Here is a 20,517-nt window from a genome sequence, read left to right as displayed (position 1 = left end):
ACTTCCCCTAATCAGCCCAGCCTAAAAGTTGCTTTCTCCAGCCATAGCCCTCCCAGGGCTGTTTTTAACCCCTTCAGGGCAGGAGCAGAGTAAGCACTCTGCTACACCTACCTTTCTGTAACTGTTGTTCTTGGAGATGTGTTGCACATGTCCATTCCGTGACCCACTGTCCTTCCCTTCTTTATCAGTCCATCCAATATGAAGGAACCGAGGAGGGTCAAGGCAGCTCCACACTCTCAGACCAGCATGCAGTGGTGTCAGACAGCAGAGGTGACTCAAGCTGCCCTGACAGGTATCGCTGAGGAGGAAAAGAGTTCTCTGATAACTGTGCACAAGGCAAGCAATAGACACATGCAACGCACCTCGAAGAACAACAGGAACAAAAAGGCAGGTGACTGTTTTTTCTCACAGCTGACATTCGACAAATAGGAGTAATGACTAAAAATGACCGAGGGCAGTTGCACATCTGGAGAGGAGCAGCTTGTCACAGCAAGATCCATTAGTAAAATGCAACATAGTTCACTGGGCACCAAGATCCTTTAGGCAACAATCCTGCAATCAAATCTTCATGGGAAGACCCTTGTGCCCACATAAAATCCATGCAGGTTAAGGTTCCATTCATACTGACTCTGTTGCAGGCTAGGGTCATATAAATCAATTTCTACACTCATAATCCAACCGTCTTACTACATGCTTTTTGGTCCATGATTGTAAGTATCTCTTTAAATAAGGATTGTGAACATAACGGCCATACTGGTTAGACCAATGGTTCATGTAGCCCAGACTCCTGTTTTCCAACAGTGGCTGGTGTCCGATGCTTCAGAAGGAATGACAGAACAAGGCAATTGAGTGATCCCCCTAACATCCAGTCCCAGCTTCTAGCAGTCTGAGGCTTAGGGACACTCGGGGCATGGAGTTGTATCCCTCAACATCTTGACTAATAGCCATTGAAGGACCTACCCTTCATGAACTTACCAAATTCATTTTTAAACCCAGTTATACTGTTGACCTTTACAACATCCTCTGGCAAGGAGTTCCACAGGTTGACTCTGCATTGTGTGAAGAAGTACTTCCTTATGTTTGTTTTAAACCTGCTAGCTATTAATTTCTTGGGTAACTCCTGGTTCTAGTGTTTTGTAAAGGGGTAAATAACACTTCTCTATTCACTTTCTCCAATACCAGTCATGATTTTATAGACCTCTATCGTATCCCTCCTTAGTTGTCTCTTTTCTAAGCTGAACAGTCTCAGTCTTTTAAATCTCTCCTTTTATGGAAGCTGTTCCATACCCCTAGTCATTTTTGGTGCCCTTCTCTGTACTTATGCCAATTCTAATATATCTTTTTTGAGATGGGACAACCAGAACTGCAGGCAGTATTCAAGGGGTGGGTGTACCATGGATTTATATAGTGACATTATGATATTTTCTGTCTTTTTATCTATCTCTATCCTAATGTTTCCTGTCTGAGTTCCCATGAAGATTGATGTCCTCCTTTTCCTTTAAAAACTGCTCACCTCACTTGTAATCTTCCTGCTTTGTGTTGTTCTGCAGTTATATGAACCTGCTGCAAAGGGATAGAAAACAAGAGCTTGCAAACAGACAGTGTCGTATGTTCTGGCTGGCTGATAATTCCAGCCAGGAAAGCTTATGAAGCTCTAGACCCCAGCCCTTTGATCACTTGTGAAAATATGGGTGAAGGGAGGCCTCAGCTGATGACCCACTGCCCAGGCCCAGCAGGGTAGATGGAAAATGATGAATTAGTCTGAGGTAAGATGTCCTACTGAAAAACACATGTTTTATAGATTTCCCCACCCCCACCCTCTCAGTACTACTTGAAATCTGGTGTGGTGACTGGATTTGCTTTATGCTGAGGTACTGTAAAAAGGTGCCCTGGGCGTAGTGATCCCAATGAGTGTGCGATACTGCTCAGCAGGGTCTCTTTCAAGTCAGTGTCTGTGGCAGGTGAGTCGTGCTTTAGGAATGAAAACCACATTTCTCGTGTGGATGTCTGATTCCTGGTGGTGGTGTTCCATCAGCTCTGTGAGGGAGTGTAGTCATTCCTGTGGCTGCTACCTATGAAAGCTGTCGTCATAGGAGAGTGTGCCTGAATCTTCTCTCACCTAGGTGAGTTCTACGCTGGTGTCATCCTATTGACTTTAGGGGAATTGCTCCTGCTTCCTGCTGGTGTGTGGGGAGCCATGCCTAAGCGCTCTGTAGTAAACACACATTCTGCCTGGCATTGCATGCATGCCAAAGACACATTTCTATTACAAGAGAGCCTAGAGGCCCCGACCAAGATAGTGACCTCTTTGTATTCTTGGAGCTGCACACGCGCACATTAAGTGACAATCCCTGCTCTGTTGTATATAGACAAGACAAAGGGTGGGAGAAAATTATTATCCCCATTTTACAAATGAGGAGCTGAGACACAGAGAGATTAAATGACTTGCCCAAGGTCACACAGCAGCTCATTGTCAGAGATAGGCTTGGAACCCCAGTCTCCTGAGTTCTGAGCCGGTGCCTTACCCATTGGGCCACTTGGGTATTCAAACAGGTCAACGCTCAGTCTTCCTGTTGAAGGGTCTCTCTGAATTCCCTGGCTTTACTACTGTTAATACAGGATGCAAGAATGGGCCAATCTGTGATCTCCAGTATTATCTCTCAGATGACAGAAACTGTCCTGTCCCAATGCTGAAAACAAGCAAGACAAGTTGAAGCCAGCTCCTCAGAGGAATCTGGAGCTAATGACGTTCTGTTGAGGGTGGGTAGGCTGTGCTTGACTTTACATTGGAGTCTGGAAAAGCTACACCTTGTTGGAGACGCTGTAAGGAAAGGAAGTGCAATAATCGAGGCCCGCGGGTGTGAAGGTCAGGCATAGAATTCAGCAGAGGCGGACGTGATGCACAACAGCCAGGCCATCAGGAGACGGGAGGTGAGAAATTGTTGGCAGTAGGTTCTCAAGCTGCATTCCATGAGGTGCTGAAGACCTCTTGCAAAGTCTCGAATGCTGTCAGCTCCCAGAGAGAAAAATCAGCAGCAGCCCTGTCTATACTATAAAGGGAAGGGAACAGCCCTCCTGTGTACAATACTATAAAATCCCTCCTGGTCAGAGACACCAAAATCCTTTTACCTGTAAATGGTGAAAAAGCTCAGGTAACCTGGCTGACACCTGACCCAAAGGACCAGTAAGGGGACAAGATACTTTCAAATCTTGGTGGGGGGAAGGCTTTTGTTTGTGTGCTCTTTGTTTTGGGGTTGTTCACTCTTGGGACTAAGAGGGACCAGACGTCAATCCAGGCTCTCCAAATCTTTCTGAACCATTCTCTCTTATTTCAAACTTGTAAGTAACAGCCAGGCAAGGCGTGTTAGTTTTATCTTTGTTTTCTCAACTTGTAAATGTTCCTTTTTGCTAAGAGGATTTTACCTCTGTTTGCTGTACTTTGAACCTAAGGCTAGAGGGGATTCCTCTGGCCTCTTTGAATCTGATTACCTTGTAAAGTTATTTTTCCATCCTGATTTTACAGAGATGATTTTTACCTTTCTTTCTTTAATTAAAAGCCTTCTTTTTAAGAAATCTGATTGATTTTTCCTTGTTTTAAGATCCAAGGGATTGGATCCAGACTCCAGGAATTGGTGGGGGAAAGAAGGGGGGATTGTTAAATTCTCCTTGTGTTAAGATCCAAGGGGTTGGATTGGTGTTCACCAGGAAATTGGTGAAGAAGTCTCTCAAGACTAACCAGGGAAGGGAGTTAGTACTTGGGAGTGGTGGCAGCAAAACCAGATCTAAGCTGGTAATTAAGCTTAGAGGTTCTCATGAAGGTCTCTACATCTGTACCCAAAAGTTCAGAGTGCGGAAGGAACCTTGACAAGCCCACATCCAGCAGCATAGCTGGCAGGCATGTTTTGAGCCATAGGGGCCAGAACAAGGGGGCCAGGGGGCCATGGCATCATTACTTTTTTACCAGAGATAAAGGGTGAGTGATGGGGGGGCGGAGTCTTGGGGAAGAGGTGGAGAGGAACGAATGAGGGCAGTGTCTTGGGGGAAGTGGCAGTTTGGGGGTAGGGCCATGGTTTAGGTGCCTGTGGCCCCCCCAGTTTTAGGGAGCTGCCACCGCCCCTGTTAGGAGCTTGTGTTTGGTAGCCATGTAACACCCAGATTCAGGGCCGGCTTTAGGCCAGTTCAACCAATTCCCCTGAATCGGGCCCCGCCCCTAAGAAGGCCCCGCCCCCAAGCCCCAGTACTGAGTACTGGCAAGAGCCGGTGCGCTGTACCCAGGTGGCCCTGCTTCCCCAGGGGGCAATTTAAAGGGCCTGGGCTCCCAGCATGGCTGGAGCCCCAGGCCCTTTAAATTGCCACCAGAGCCCCACTGCTGGAGCCCTGGGGTAGGGCTGTGGGGCTCTGGGGGCTATTTAAAAAGGCCGAGGCTCCCGTTGCTTCTACTGCCCTGGCCCTTTAAATAGCCGCGAGAGCCCCGCCGCTTCCCCAGGGCTCCCGTGGATATTTAAAGGGCTGGGACAGTAGAAGCAGGGGAGCCCTGGGCCCTTTAAATAGCCCCCGGGCTGGTGCTACTACCCCGGTGGGGGATGGAGGAGGAGGGGGCACTCACCATACAGGGTGGACTGTACCCCCTGTACCCGCACCCTCTGTCTGCAGCCAGCCCCTCCTGCACCCCCTGCCCCTCCCGCAGCCTGCCCCTGCTGCACCCCCTGTCCTGCCTGCAGCCAACCCTTGCTGCACCCCCTGCCCTTCCCGCAGCCAGCCCCTGCTGCACCCCGTGTCCTGCCCACACCAGCCCCGTACTCCCTGCCCTGTCTCCAGCCAACCCCTGCCGCACCCCCCTGGCTGAAGCCAGCCAGCCCACCCCTTGCCCTTCCTGCATCCAGATCCTATCTCCAGTCAGCCTCCTACCCTGCCTCCAGCCATCCCCATTTCCACTGGTGCCCTGCGGTTCCCAGGGCAGTAACCCTGCACACCTGCTTCAATGAGGGAGGCAGGGAGCAGCTGGGACTCACACATGTGCACACCCTAGGGTGACCAGACAGCAAATGTGAAAAATCCAAACAGGGGGTGAGGGGTAATAGGATCCTATGTAAGAAAAAGACCCAAAAATTGGGACTGTCCCTATAAAATCAGGACATCTGGTCACCCTAGCACACCCCCAGGAAGTGGCGGGGATCCACACATGTGAAACAGAGCTCATTTCTAGTTCAAGCCCATCTTTTTAAAAAAGAACTTTAGGTAGGATTAACATACATCTGTATTTTCCTGGACATGTCAGGCTTTTTAGTTCTTAAATCGCCATCTGGGATGAAATTTTAAAATTTAAAAATTCCTCCTGGGAAAATACGGACATATGGTAGCCCTATTGGTACAAAAAAAATACGTACTGTGGCACATCCCTTAAATCAGAACTTTTTGTAGGGAACCCGTTGCTAAGAAATGAAAGGCTTCTTTTTACATGTTTTTTTTTTAGTCATTCCTCCCGGGGCCTGCTGAAAATGTTCGAATTGGGCCCCGCACTTCCTAAAACCGGCCCTGCCCAGATTTTGGAGGAAGATAAGTGGGGAATGAGGGAACGAATCACTTCCAGTGAGAAAAAGAGACTCCGTTCCGTGCCTGTCCAGACTCATTTTTCAAGATGTAGACAAGGAGAGATGTGGCTTGGTGAGCAAACAGCCAGCGTGTTCAGTAGGCACCCCGTGTGAGGGGAGACTCAGAGAATTAACAGCAGTTTATATTGAGCCAGCCACAGCCTGACCTGATCATGGATAAGTGATGATGGAAGTAAGAGTAATAAATAGTATGTAGCTCTTCACTTGCCAGTCACAACGTTTTTTACAAAGAAAGGTTGGTGATATTGTCCCCATTTCACAGGCGGGGAACCTGAAGCACAGGCAGGTGGGCGATGTGCCCAAGGTCACCCAGGAGACCAGTGGCAGAACTGGTAATAAAGCCCTGGTCTCCCAAGCCCCAGCCCCTAAAACCATACTCTTCCCGTAATAGGGTGACCAGATGTCCCAATTTTATAGAGACAGTCCCGATTTTGGCGTCTTTTTCTTATATAGGCTCCTATTACACCCTACCCTCTGCTCTGATTTTTCATGTTTGCTGTCTGGTTACCCTATTCCATAATGACATTTCCTTTCCTTACTTTTTTCTTATTATTTCTTACTATCTTACTATTTTCTATATCCTTGCCCAGTGCATATTACTTCCCAATTTATTCTTGACCCACTAGTAGCTTATTATTTGTTGAAATGTGTGCTAGAACTATTGAATAATTTGAAAATGTGTGGTGAGTATTGGCATTTTTTCAGTGAATAATAATTCATGGATTCATTTCTTTCTTTCTTTTTTTAAGTTATTCAACCAACTGTACTAAGAACAGAGCCAGTTTGGCCAAGGCAGAAATCAAGAATTGGATCAAACAACTGCGTGGTAAGGAAAACGATGATTCCCCTGACTCCCCTAATCAAATGGGGTAGAATGGTAGATTCTCTCCTGGCTTCAGTGTTGCACCATTAGGGCTCATAATGTCTTTTCAGGGCAGAGATTATCTCTTTGTTATGTGTCTGTACACTGCTAATGGGACCCTGATCCATGACTGGTGCAGGTGTGACAGCTGCCATCTTGGCCAACACATCAGGGATTGAACCAGGGGTCTCCAGATTGAAAAAGCACGAGCTACTAGAGTTCACGCTAAAGAGCCCAGGCTCTGTAGCAGGGCGTTGCAACAACTTGTATCCTCTGTGGTTTGGTACCAAGGGGACCCTGTAACACACACTCACCAGTGCATTACTCGTTAATAATAATGGCATTGATTGCACCAGCCAGATTACGTAGCTGTGGATTGCAGAATAATGACTCTGAGCTTGTCAAGGTAAAATGCTAAAGCCAATCCACATTGAATGGCAATAGGAAAACAAAATGAAACTCAATACAACCAAACTTTGGCCTTGATTCTGATCTGATTGAAGGCCCTGTACAATTCGAGCTAACAGGAAAGACTTCCTTTGACTTCAGTGGGAACTGGGTTGGGACCTTGCCCCGATGTAAATTGGAGTAATGTCCATGAAGTCACTGGGGGTGGAAAACTGAGGTGAGCAGAATCAGAATCAGGCCCAGCCACTTCACTTCCTTTAGCTACTGAGTTTGGTGACACTTCTGCCTGAAATGAAACCTGGAGCTTGGCTACAGAGCATTTCTACAGGAAAAGTACCCAGAGGGTCTCACTTCCTCTGAGGAACTAATGTGAAATTAGCCACAGTTGGGCTGGCGGGGGGCCATTAACTCATTCAAATTCAAGTCTGAAAGAGGCACAACCACTGATTCTTCAATTTAAACACAACCCTTTGTGTATATTGAGAGACGCTGGTCTTTCCTTCCAACACTAGCTGAGCTGCAATCACCTGAAGTCACTCAGGCGTTTAGTTCATCTCCCACATATCAGGGGGAAAATTCTCACTTCTATCCTAGGGAAGGAGCTGGAAAGATAGAACATTGTAGCAATTTAAAGGAAAGAAGGGAAATAATAACATATCTTACATACATGCACACACACACTATCTCTCTGGAGGGGGAAAGAAATCTCTGGTACCATTACATCGTGGTATTCCATGTGTTATTGTTTACCAGCAAGATAATTTCTTCTGTTATCATTTGTACTGCTGTAGTGTGTAGAGGTCCCAGCTGAGGTTAAGAGGATGGTGTGCTGGGTGTTGTACAAGCTCCTGGTGAGGAACAGCCACTGCCCCAAAGAGCTTACGGTCACCAGACAAGACAAAGGAAGGATTTTTATTGCTGTTATATAGGTGGGAAACTGAGGCACCGAGGTAAAGTGACTCACTCAATTTTACATAGGGAGTCCATGTCAAAGCTGGGAATGAACCCAGTTTTCCTGAATCCCAATCCAGTGCCTTAACCACAAGATCTTGCTGCCTCTGCACTGTTGTTTCTTCATGCTGTTTGTCAGGGGACTGAATCATAGGAAGTCAGGCCTAGTGCTTGGAGTCTGAATGCCAGAGCAAGGTTTACGGCAGAGTTGGAGTCAGGAAGCAGAGCTAAGGATCAAAGCTGGATTTCCAGGAGTCAGGGAAGGCAGGAGCAGGCGTGGTTCTGAGGCAGGAGTGAGGCTGGAACAGGACGGGCACAAGGCTGGGCACAGGACAAGGTCTGGGCTGGAGCAGTAGAGGAGCAGGGCTTGGAGAGAGACTTGCACAGAGAGACAGAGTCTGTGGGTGTGTGCGTTGAGCAGCCGGCGAGCTGCTGCTGCTGGGTTTAAGAACCAGCCCACTGGCTTCTTCGGCCAATCAGGCAGCCTAGCTGATGGGTTAGGGTGTCAGGAGCACTGAGTAGGCACAGCTGCAGGGCTTTACATTGACACTGTTCCATCCAGGAAGACCCTGGCACCTATCTGGAGCCTCACTGATCTCTGTGCTGGAGCAGAGGGACGCTGCACATATCCATTTGCAGGATGGGGCTGGAGAAGAGCTGCATGCCATCTTCCGTGGGAGGAATCGTGCAAGGAACAAATCTGGAAGGCAAATACATTGCGGAAATGCTGCCTCCAAAGTGTTCCCCACCCACTGCTGACCCTCGGAGTGATAAAACAGGAGTGGAGCTTGAACTGGAGTCTCCTGTATGGCAGTGCAGGATCATGTCATGAGGCCACCAGGTAGATCTGGGATTTGATGTGGGCTTTTAAATTTCAACGTGAGACATGGGGACTGCACTCAGCAACAGTTTTGAAAGTTTCACGTTACAGAGGATCCTTTAATATCTCAGCAAAATCTCCACTGCAGACAGCCTTGCCCAGAGAAGGAGGAAGAGCAGCTGTTAGCATCAGCCCATGGTGTATTATCTCCTTTCTGTCCTGGCTAGGAAGGCTCTCTTGTTTCTCCATCATGAAATGTAATGGGATTCGTCTAGGCTTTTCCAGGGCAATCTTTCATCATAGCAGGAGATCCGACTGTGTTTCGAGGGATGATGTCTCATGGCCATTATTTGTCACAGTCATGGGTGCATCAGTGGTTAGCACCAACGAGCAACAAATATTACTGGTGGATGGAACGTATTTTAATTCTAGTTTATCGCCAAATAATCGGAGCACCAGAATTGTCATACCAGATCAGACAGATGTTCCATCTTATCCAGTGTCCTGTCTGTGATAGCAATCAGCACCAGCTGCTTCAGATGAAGCTGCAAGAAACTCTGAAGTGGGCAATTCTAGAATAATCTGCTCATAGGGAACTGTACTCCACTGACGGCTTGTATATTTGGCTGTGTCTGCACTGGAAGTGCTACAGCGGCACAGCTTCCATCAGCCAAGTGGTGTCTATATAGGGGCATAAATCAGCTTAACTTAATTAATCACAGCACTGGGCAACGTAGTTAAGATGACCTCAATCTGTAATGTAGATCAGCCGTAAGGGAGCAAGAGAAAGAAACAGAAATAAGGTGGAAAAGGGAAAGAATAGGGCCTGTGTTTTTAAAAAGTGACTAATGATTCTGGCTGTCCAACACTGAGGCCTGGTCTACACTACGCGTTTAAATTGATTTAAAGAGAGTTAAATCGATTTAACGCTGTACCAGTCCACACTACAACGCCCTTTATATCGATATAAAGGGCTCTTTAAATCGATTTCTGTACTCCTCCCCGACGAGAGGAGTAGCGCTAAAATCGATATTGCAACTTCGGAATAGTGTTAGTGTGGACGAAATCGACGTTATTGGCCTCCGGGAGATATCCCACAGTGCACCACTGACCGCTTTGGACAGCAATCAGAACTCTGAGGCACTAGCCAGGTAAACAGGAAAAGCCCCGCAAACTTTTGAATTCAATTTCCTGTTTGGCCAGCGTGGAGCTCTGATCAGCACAGGTGACCATGCAGAGCTCATCAGCACAGATAACAATGCAGTCTCCTGAGAATCGAAAAGAGCACCAGCCTGGACCGCACAAGAGGTACTGGATCTGATCGCTATATGGGGAGAGGATTCAGTGCTAACAGAACTTCGTTTAAAAAGACGAATGAAAAAATATTTGAAAGAATTTCAAAGTCTGTGACGGGAAAAGGCCACAGCAGGGACTCAGTGCAGTGCAGAGTAAAAGTTAAAGAGCTCAGACAGGCATACCAGAAAACCAGAGAAGCAAACGGAAGGTCTGGGTCAGGGCCGAAAACATGTCGCTTCTATGCTGAGCTGCATGCAATTTTAGGGGCTGTGCAACCAGTACCCGCCCCTGGCCATGGATTCAGAAGTCGGGGTTGAATATTAACTTGGCTGAGGATTCTGCGGAGGGGAAGATGAGGAGAAGAGGAAGAGAGGAAGAGCTTGCTGAGAGCACACAGCACTCCATTACCCCAACAGCCAGGAGCTTTTGTGACCCAGAATTACCGTTCCAGCCCTCCCAAGCCACAAGCCCAGACAATGAAGCCATGGAAGTGACCTCTGGTGAGTGTACCTTTGTAAATATCTATGAATCGCTCTTGGAGGTACTCAAAAAGCTTTGCAGACATTTCTGGGCAAGGCAGCCCTATTTGGGTCCCCATTGTATGACACTTTTCCACGCCATGCATGTAGCAAGTAATTTCGGAATCATAGCTTCACAAAGCACAGCCGTGTATGGCCCAGGTGACCGCTGGCATTCCAGAAACATACGTTCTGCATTCTGCGGTGGTTTCTCAGAGGAGTTATATCATTCATTGTAACCTGGTGTTCAGGACTTTAATTAGGGGGCGACATGGCGATTTTCTCTGGGCGCCGCTTAATCCTTCCTTGCCCGTAGCAAAGCAGGGGAGGGAGGAATGATAGCGCTGAGTTTCTCAGCGTTTGGCGAGCAGGAATCTTCCCAGCTACCAGCCACGATCATTACCAGTGATCTTACATGGTAGCAGCCATGCGGTTGGGGGAGGGGAAAGAGGTGGGTTTGGGGTTTGCTGGTTCCTCTTAACAGGAACAAGCATCAATAGATCACTGTGTATATGAACGCTGGAGAAGTCAAACAGAGCCTTACCATGGCTGCATGGAAGCTTATTTGGATGCTGGACCTGCGTCTGTGAGATCTGCAACACCAGAGCCAGGCACTCAATATTAAATGTATGCAAAATGCGACCTTGTAGTGAAATCACATGTGCTATGTAAGGTGGATATGTTTTCACTTGGAAGAGTACAAGCATTGTTCTGTAAAATGTATCCTTTTACATACTTCTCTCCCTCTTTTCCTCCCCATACAGCTGCACAGTTGTCCGGCCTCCCTATGCCATCCCGAAGGCTAGCTAGATAAGGCGGAGGAGGAAGAGAACACGAGATGATGTTCTCAGAAATCATTGGAAGTAACACGCAATGACAGAGCTCATCAGATAGAGTGGAGGTGTGCTAGCAAAGTAAGAAGATGCCAGTGAACGGGAGGATAGAGAGCGCTCGAGATGGAGGTGTAGGCAGGAAGATCAGCGGTGGCGGGATGCTAACGCTGCAGCTGCTGCGTGCTCAAACTGATATCCTCCAACGCATGGTGGATCTTCAGGAAGGCAGCGGCTTTACAGAGTGCCGCTGCAGCCCAGGTCAACCACCCTCAAGCTCCCACAGTTCATATCCCCTCACCCAAGCACGTTAGACGCATGGGAAGGCTTTCTGGACCGCCCACATTCCACCCCCTGGACAGTTCCCAAGGCAAAAGAGTTGTTCATACGTTGAAGGAGCTTAATGTCTTTTCCTTCCTCTATCCCTCTCACCAAAGCACAGCAGGCAGGGATTATCCTGGATAATCTCTTGCCTCTTTTTATAATTATTTATAATAAAGAATACATCAAAGGGAGATGGGTTGCTTCAGGGATGACATTTTAATAAATAATACATGATTTTAACGGTACTGACTTTATTTCCTTAGCAAGCTGTAAGTAAAGGGCAGGGTGTGTTGTTACAGGGGAATGAGTCAATCAAGGGGAGGGTTCATCAAGGGAAACAACACAGCAGTCAACCGACCCTGGCCCGTGCTGAAACTCGTTTCAAGGCTTCTCTGATTGCACCGCCTCCTTGGTTGCTCTTGCTAACGCCTACCGTCTCTGCTGCTCGTTACTCAGCGGCCAGGTGATGTCCTCAGCCCCCACCCCGCCACTAATGTCTCCCCTTACTCCTCACAGAGATTGTGCGAAGCAACAGCAACAGCAATAACAAACGCATTGTTTGGCTGGGTCTGAGCGAGTAAGTAATGTTCGCCCAGCGCCCTTTTAAATGGCCAAAATGCCACATTCTAACCACCGTCTGCACTGCTCAGCCGTGTAGTTGAACAGTCGCTGACCACTGTCCAGGCTGCCTTGTATGGCTCATGAGCCGATGGCACAAAGGTAGCTGGGGTCTACCCACGGATAACGAGCAGCATTTCACCATCCCCAAGTTATTTTCTGGTCTGGGAGTAATTCCTTGCTGCAGCCATTTAAACAGAGTAGTGTTCTGAGCACGCGGAGCGCATGAAACCCTTCCTGGCCATGCCACCGTGTGGATGTTGGTGAAACGTCCTCTGTGATGCACCAGTGCTTGCAGGCCCATAGGAAAATGACCCTGGCGGGTGTTACGTACTATGGTGCCCTGGCACTCTGGGCCCAGAGTATAGGGATATGGGTTCCATGATGGCTCCCCACCACGTTAGGGAATCCCATGCAGCAAGACCATCCACTATGACCTGCATGTTCCAAGAGTCACACCGTTCGTAGCAGCAGCTTAACGATTGCTTTGGCTACTTGCATCACTGCAGCCCCCACAGTAGATTTGCCCACTCCAAATTGATTCCGACTGATCGGTAGCTGTCTGGCGTTGCAAGCTTCCAGAGGGCTATTGCCACTCGCTTCTTCCACTGTGAGGGCTGCTCTATCTTATGTTTATGGCGTTTCGAGGCAGGGAAGCAAGTCACAAAGTTCAAGAAGTGCTCTTATGCATGTGAAAGTTTGCAGCCACTGGGAATCGTCCCCACACCCTGCAAACTATGCGGTCCCACCAGTCTGTGCTTGTTTCCGCGCACCCAAATCGGCGTTCAATGGGTGTAGAACCTGCCCATTACCAGCAGTAGCTCCAAAACGCAGGGGCCGCAGTTAGGGAGAATTCAGTGTCCATGTCCTCATCGCTCTTGTTGCCGCGCTGCCCGTAGCTGGCCTCCTCCTCTCCTCCTGCCTTTGCAGTTCGTGGTTCAGCATAGACAGCACGAGAGTGCGCGAGGTGTTGACAACATTCACGATAGCGTTACTGATCTCAGCAGGGTCCATGCTTGCTGTGCGTATGGCGTTTGCTCAGTTCACCCAGGGAAAAAGGCGTGAAATGGTGAAACGGTTGTCTGCTGCTTTCACAAAGGGAGGGGTGAGGCTGTACCCAGAACCACCCGCGACAATGATTTCTGCCCCATCAGGCACTGGGCTCTCAACCCAGAATTCCAAGGGGCGGGGGAGACTGAGGGAACTATGGGATAGCTACGGAACGGCTACCCACAGTGCACCGCTCCAGAAATCGACGCTAGCCTTGGACCATGGATGCACACCATCGAATTAACATGCCTAGTGTGGACGCGCACACTCAACTTTATAATATCAGTTTTAAGAAACCGATTTTAGCTAATTCGATATTATCCCGTAGTGTAGACGTGGCCTGAGACACCTTAAAGGGGCCTCATTTTCAGAGGACTTTCAGCACTCTCTGAAAAATCAGGCCCTTTTATGGTAGCTCAAGCTGGGCACCCAAAAGTTAAGGCACCCAAAATCCCTAGTCGGTACTGAAAATCAAGGCCAGGTTCCCAGTACGATACCTTTCACCTCCTGGCATGCTCCCTGAGCTGATAGGCAGAAGTAGATCTGAACCAAACCCAAGGAAAGAGGCCCCGATTTCTTGTGTGTTCAATTTCTGTCTATTAGACACTTTCTCTTTTTTTAAATTGAATGGGTCTAATATAGAGGAAAATACTCGCAAAGCCTATGCTGATCTATGCCTGGATGAGTTTGAAATGGCAGCTCCCACATCCTCTGTTTAATGTGGCTTTTGATGTTACCTAATGAACTTGGACCTTCTAAAAGGTTCCATTTAGAGGGTTTAAATCTGGAAACCATTTGACAATTAAGCCAGAAGACGAGACAGGGTGTGTTTTATGGGCCCCATTAATGGCCGCCTCGGGGTGTGCTGCGGTGTGGCCTCCTGCTTTCACCCACCCATGCTGGGTATTAATGGCCTGATAAAACTCACCCCAGAGTGTTTTATTGCTGTGATATCATTTAAAGGGGGGGAGGGGGGAGATCAGCTTATTGTTCTAAGGGAAAGCGCAGCCAAGATTTAAAATTTTTTTAATAAAAAGCAAATCCAAGCAAAACGACGTCTCTCTGTGCACTTTCTTAATGTGCGCAGCAAATACAGCGCCAGCCACTTATTTGTGATCAGATCTCTTTCATCCCAATAACAGCAACCGGGGACATCCATGCGGTCGCTGGGGCTGCATCTCAGCTGGCATTGCACGTATAACGCACCTGAGAATGTCAACGGCAGTGTCTGGATCACATGTCTTCCCTGAACGCTTTGTCTCATCTTGAGCGTTGCCTTTTGCAGAGGGACCCAGGGTGTCCATGGATGATGCAGGTGACCACGGGAAGCCGAAAACCCTTTCACCTTGCTGCTGCGCTTTGCGGCCTGGAACTGCTGATGTTAGGCCTGACCCTGCAAGGGGCTTCAAAGTACTGAGCACTCCCAGCTGAGGGCATCAGAGCGGGGGGGAGGGGGCGGCAGGCAAGGGACATGCCCCCATCACTTTTAAAAGTGGGAGGGCTTAGCGCTTTTTATCGGCCGTAAGGGCAAGCGATGGGGGGATGGGCAGAGAGGAATGAGCCGGGGGGCAGGGTATTGGAGGAGAGAGGCAGCCTGGGGATGGAGCCTCGGGGTAAGGGCAGTGCAAGGATGGGGGCTTAAAGCAATGGGTAATGTAAGAGTACGGACTTGGGAAGAAGGGGTGGTGTGGGGGCAGGGCCTCAGGAGAGGCTCCGGCCCTAGAGATGCATTTGTGCACTTGTTTGCTGGAGGTGTGCTGCTTCTAGGGAAATGGAGCGTTCCTGGCTGTGAGTCATTTCCCAGAGCCAGCCTATCACCCAGTGGCAGCATGGCTCTGGCCAGGGAGCTCCGCTGCTTGGCGGGACCCATGCTGCCATGCGGCACCCATTCCTGATAGCACATGCTGGAGGTGGCTGTGTGTACAGCTGCTGGATGGATACTGGCCATACTCCCTTTGGTAGACTGTACCTCTATGTTCCCAAGGCAGTGGGGGACCTGGTCGGTGTCCCTACTCCCAGCACAGTCTTGCCAGCTTTCCATTGCTGGCCATGATAGAAATGATCTACTCATATCTTATGAAGAACGTGGTTAGAACCAAGGGCAGGCTTTGTGCTCTGTGGAATACAGATGGGGTGGCTTTGGAGCTCTCTCCTGCTAACCAGCAGGTCCGTGTGGCTGTGGAATAGCCTCCCTGAGGGAGCGGAGGCAACCCCAACACTCGGCAAATATAAAGACAGACCAGACTTGTAAATGTACAGTGGGGAACAATCTGGCACTGGTAGGGGGATGGAATGGATGGTCAAATAGGTCTTTCCTCTCCCCGGCTGCTAGGGGTCATGTAGACTCTGGCTTTTAGCTCAGGCCATAAGTGCACAGCTGCATTGCCCTGGGAGGAGCAGCTGAGAGATAGTGCCTCTGGCATGTCTAATTTCCTTAGCGCTGATTCCTATGCATGAGGGGTGAACAATTTGCTTTGCCCATTGGGCTGGCATGGAACATTTCTTCTGGAGCTGATGGGGGTAGTACCATGGCCCTGCCTTCTTACTCCTCTAGATCCACTTTCAGCCATACACATTGACCTGGTTTAGTGGGCTGATGCACCAGTTTGAATCCAGCTTGTCACCAGTAACGGGAATTCTGTCTATCCCGTCTGGAGCCCTTAGTCCAGCTCGCACTGGAGTTTTGTAGGGCCTTGAAGTCAAGGGTAAGAAGTTAGGAAAAACTTTTTCACTAGGAGAGTGGTGAAGCACTGGAATGGGTTACCTAGGAAGGTGGTGGAATCTCCTTCCTTAGAGGTTTTTAAGGCTGGACTTGACAAAGCCCTGGCTGGGATGATTTAGTTGGGAACTGGTCCTGCTTTGAGCAGGGGGTTGGACTAGATGACCTCCTGAGGTCCCTTCCCACCCTGATATTCTAAGTTTAAACCTGATATAATGAGCCATAGAGACTGAACTGCTTTGTCACCTAGCGGTGGGTTCTCCAGTCAGGTTGAGGCACTTCAGTGTTTCTACTTCGCCCTCTGCTGGGGCTCCTACGTGTTATGGTCATACAAATAATAACAATTGGCTTGTGCTGACATTATGCAAGTTCTGTGATGAGGGGACTCCCGTCTCCAGCAGGCTCCCTCTGGTATTGTTCCCACTACTAAATTCACACAGAAAGGTATCACAGAGCGAAGGACCTAGGGATGATGCAGGCTGTTCCATTCCACTTGTGTCTGTGGCTGCGAAAGCTGACTCATCCTGGAGTCCAGGACATGAACCCGTTTTCTGTTTGGAAAGCTTTCAGAGATGGGCCAAAGCTGTTTCTTATACAGCCGGGGAAGGGAGCCATCAGGGCAAACACTCCTGAAAGAAGAAATTGAAAACAGCCTGGAAAGAAAATGTGTATACATGTGGTAAGACATTTATTTATTATCCTGTTCTGTGGCACTTTTGCCCAGGCAGAGTTAAAAGCTCCTTAGTGAAAACAATGGATTTTTCTAAGCTCTACCAGGATTTAGACCCTCCAGTGAAGCATAAACAAGTCAAATTTTCAAAGCCCTCTTTGGCTAATGATTATTTGTACCTATTTTAGGGACCTGCCATTCTGTCTGAGTGACAGCACTGAGAACGGAAAATGAACCCAGAATCCAGCCTTCCCATTCCAGGACTTGCCTAACAATGCACACAACACACAAACTAGTTTTCAGCCCCTACAGAACTGTTTGGCACCAGCTAGGTAGTGGGGAAGCTTAGGGGACTGGAGGGAGATGGAACTTTTTATCTTTAGGTTGTATTCAATTCCAGTCCTTGTTCATGGTCTGTGAAAGTTAATACCATCTGATGGCTGTGTGAAATAAGTTGAAGGTCTAACTCTAGTGCCTACTGGGCCAGTGTCCATCCGCCACTTCAGCTGAAATTCTTGCTAGCAGCTTCAGCAGATGAGCCAAAGGCTACATAGACTGAGAAATTGGAATAGTTATAGGGTAGAAATTGGTTTTGTGGTTTAATCCCAGGACTGAGAGTTACAAAACCTGACATCTCTGCCATTGATTCTTTGTGTGACCGTGGGTGAAATAATTTAGTCTCCCCGTGCCTCAGTCTCCCCATCTGTAAAATGGGGATAATCATCTTTTATCCACCTCCCAAGAATGTTATGAAGCTTCATTGATTAACATTGAGGGGTTCTCGGGTGCTATGGCAGTGAGCACTGTGAAAAGGCACAGAAATAGAAGATCCTCATATCTCCTAGATGTGAAGTATTCCAGTTCAGAATTGAGGTCCATTGGCAGGTTGGTTTTGTGCTGTCTGTGGGTGAATGGAGGACTTCAGTTTCCAGAGCTGTCAGTCTGACTCCTTTCTCTTGTCTGGAATTCTGTGCTCAGTTTCACCCTCTGACATCCTCCCGCTGAGCTCCCATCCCTCCCCTTCCTGAGTTGTCTCCAAGCCACTAGTTGACCCCAGTCTTTATTTAGCTGCTCTTCTCTGTGGGTGGGCCATTGTCATCTGTGCTGAAGGGCCCTTGCTTCCCTCAGCGGCACTCACACTGACTGGCACTTTTCTCCAGCACTACACTGAAGAATGGGGATCCCCAAATGTCCGTTCCCACTCACAGAGTTCTGAGATTCTACTCCTCACTGCGTTGACTGTAGCATAGCCCTTCGATGCTGATCAGCAACAGTTGCTGATCACGACTGTTGTCCCTTTGGCCCAAGCGGTGAGCCAACATTCGAAGACTTGCAGGATTCTGTTTCTGTTAGGAGGAGAAATTTATTATATGAGTCAGTGTATTCTTGGTGTAACTTTATTTCTTTCTTTAGGGGGAAAAGACACCGGGTCTTGTTTCCCCTGAATGCAGCAGAAACAAGCAGCAGGCAGTTTGATTGTCCAGAAATCCCGTCATCACCCACTCCAGTGAACTCTGTGTCCAAACAAGCCCTGTCGGTTTGCTCACCATAAAACTCCTTGGCTTGGCTCTCTGCCTCCAACACAAAGAGCTTGTAGCCAGTGTCCTGGCCACTGCGTTTGCACCCAAGGAAACCCCTCGGTTCACATAGCTTAGTTCTGACCTTCCATGTGGCCTAGTGTCCTGGGCAATAGCCCCACTATTTTCACTCCATAAAGGGGCTTGACTGTGCTTTCTGTTGAACCTGAAAGAGCATGACTGGCACACCCATGGGCTTTAACGAGGACTGGCATTATCTTTGGATCCAACACTCACCTGCAGTGCTGGCAGCTTTCAGCACGACAACTACCCTATGGATCATCTAAGCACATCAGCCTTGGTCCACAGGAGAAACATTGGCCCAATCTCCCCCTACCCTTTTGGTGAGTTGCCACCTCACATGTATTGTTTAAAAATGTGAAAACCTCTCCTGGAGTGGGAAACCTTTGACAGTCGCAGTCAGATTTTGTAACTACTCGTTTCTGGGCTGTTTATCCCCCTGGTGACAGGCAGGAAAGGCCTTGCTAAGACAACTTTACCCTAATGCTTTCTTAAAGTAAACCAGCTTTACAGGTCAGGGCCGCCTGCGGGTGGGGTGGAGGGGGGCAAGTGGGGCAATTTGCCCTGGGCCCTGTAGGGGCACCGGGAGCCCTGGCCCGGCAGCGGTCCAGGTCTTCGGCGGCATTTCGGCGGTGGGGTCCCTTCAGTGCTGCTGAAGATGCAGAGCGACTGAAGGCCCCCCACCCCATTCCCCCACTGTCGAAATGCCCCACGAGCCCTGACCTGGCGGTGGTCTGAGTCTTCAGCGGCATTTCAGCTGCGAGGGGCCCTTCAGTTGCTCTGGGTCTTCGGCAGCATTTCAGCAGCGGGAGGCCCTTCAGTGCTGCCGAAGACGCGGAGCGACTGAAGGGTCCCCTGCTGCTGAAATGCTGCCGAAGACCCGGACTGTTGCCGGGTGAGTATAAGCCCTGCAGCTCCACCACTTTGCCCCAGGCCCCCTGAATCCTCTGGGCGGCCCTGTTACACGTAAGGAAGCTATGAGTTGTTGCTAATGCTCCACTGAACAAAGCTGGGTATTATGCAACAGGAATATAATCTAACTGATGTTTTACAGATGTTTTAAGTCTTTCTGTCATAATCTGCCGCATTCCCCTCTGGGTGGAGCAAAGCACCTTTTTCTCTGATATACAGAATGGGGAGTTTTTGGTATTGCCAAATCAGCTGCACACATGTAGCTTTCTGCTGGTCATTCTGTCTCTCTATAGGACTCACCCATTTGTCAGTCTCAATCCATCAGGCTCACGAAGGGGGCTTGAGATTTCACATTAGCGTATTGCGTAATGTGAGGGTACATCTACACTGCAATAAAAACCCTGCAGCACTGAGTCTCAGAGCCCGGGTCAGTTGCCATGTAGATGCTCTAGCTTGGGCTGAAGCCTGGGCTCTGAGACCCACCCCCCTCACAGGGTTTCAGAGCCTGGGCTCCAGCCTGAGACCAAACGTCTACACTGCAGTTTTCAGCCCCGCAGCCCAAGCCCCGAGAGCCCGAGTCAGCTGACCCGGGCTGGCTGCGGCTGTGCCGTAAGTCTTTTATTGCCGTGTAGGTGTATTCTGACTGAGCTACCTTCATAACAGTCTGATTATGAGGTAATACAGTCGTGGATTAGGAGAGGGTGGCCTGTGACCTGAGCATCAGTTGTGAAATACCTCAGATCACACATTCAAGTCCCAAGCCCTTTGTCCTTCTGCGGTAGGTCCCTTCAGTGCTATGCTATTTGCTCAGTGTGACCTCATGAAAAGACTTTGCTGACTGAGCTTCTGTGTGGAAAATAAAGATCCCATGTCACTTCTGGTATGAATGTGGGCATTGCCCGTGTCCTTTCCCAAAACCTCTCACTATTATGCACGTGCGCATAGGTGCCGACTTCTATTCATGCCAGTGGGTGCTCGACCCCCTCTGCCCTCGGCCCCACCCCACCTCCACCCCCCATACCCCAACTCTCTGCCCCAGCCCATAGCCCACTCTGAACCCCTCATCCCTGGCTCCACCCTAAAGCCTGCACACTCCAACCCTCTGCCCCAGCCCTGAGCCCGCTCCCACACTCCGAACCCCTTGGCCTCACCCCCGCTGTGATGTGCACCTATCACCTCTATATTTGTGCACATCACAGAATTCATTCCGCACATGGATGTAAAAAATTAGAGGGAACGCTGCTCCTGGTGCTGTTCCTGCTCTGGGAGGGGGATAGGGTCTAGTGACTAGAGCCAGGCATCCCTGAGCTACCCCCGCCCTCTCCCCTC

General features: G+C 49.1%; 1 long non-coding RNA gene across 1 annotated transcript in view; it reads left to right on the top strand.

The window, feature by feature from the left end:
• The window catches only part of LOC142046131 (uncharacterized), a 138,118-nt gene that overhangs the window by 69,452 nt on the left and 48,149 nt on the right, over nt 1-20,517 (top strand). The window contains exons 2-3 of the long non-coding RNA XR_012655066.1: nt 6,362-6,438; nt 14,432-14,604. This is a non-coding gene — a long non-coding RNA (uncharacterized LOC142046131). The remainder of the gene's footprint in view (nt 1-6,361; nt 6,439-14,431; nt 14,605-20,517) is intronic.

The sequence above is a fragment of the Chelonoidis abingdonii genome, chromosome 1 (genome assembly GCF_003597395.2).
Source record: "Chelonoidis abingdonii isolate Lonesome George chromosome 1, CheloAbing_2.0, whole genome shotgun sequence".
Taxonomy (NCBI): domain Eukaryota; kingdom Metazoa; phylum Chordata; order Testudines; family Testudinidae; genus Chelonoidis; species Chelonoidis abingdonii.
This window is presented reverse-complemented; position numbering and strand designations above follow the sequence as displayed.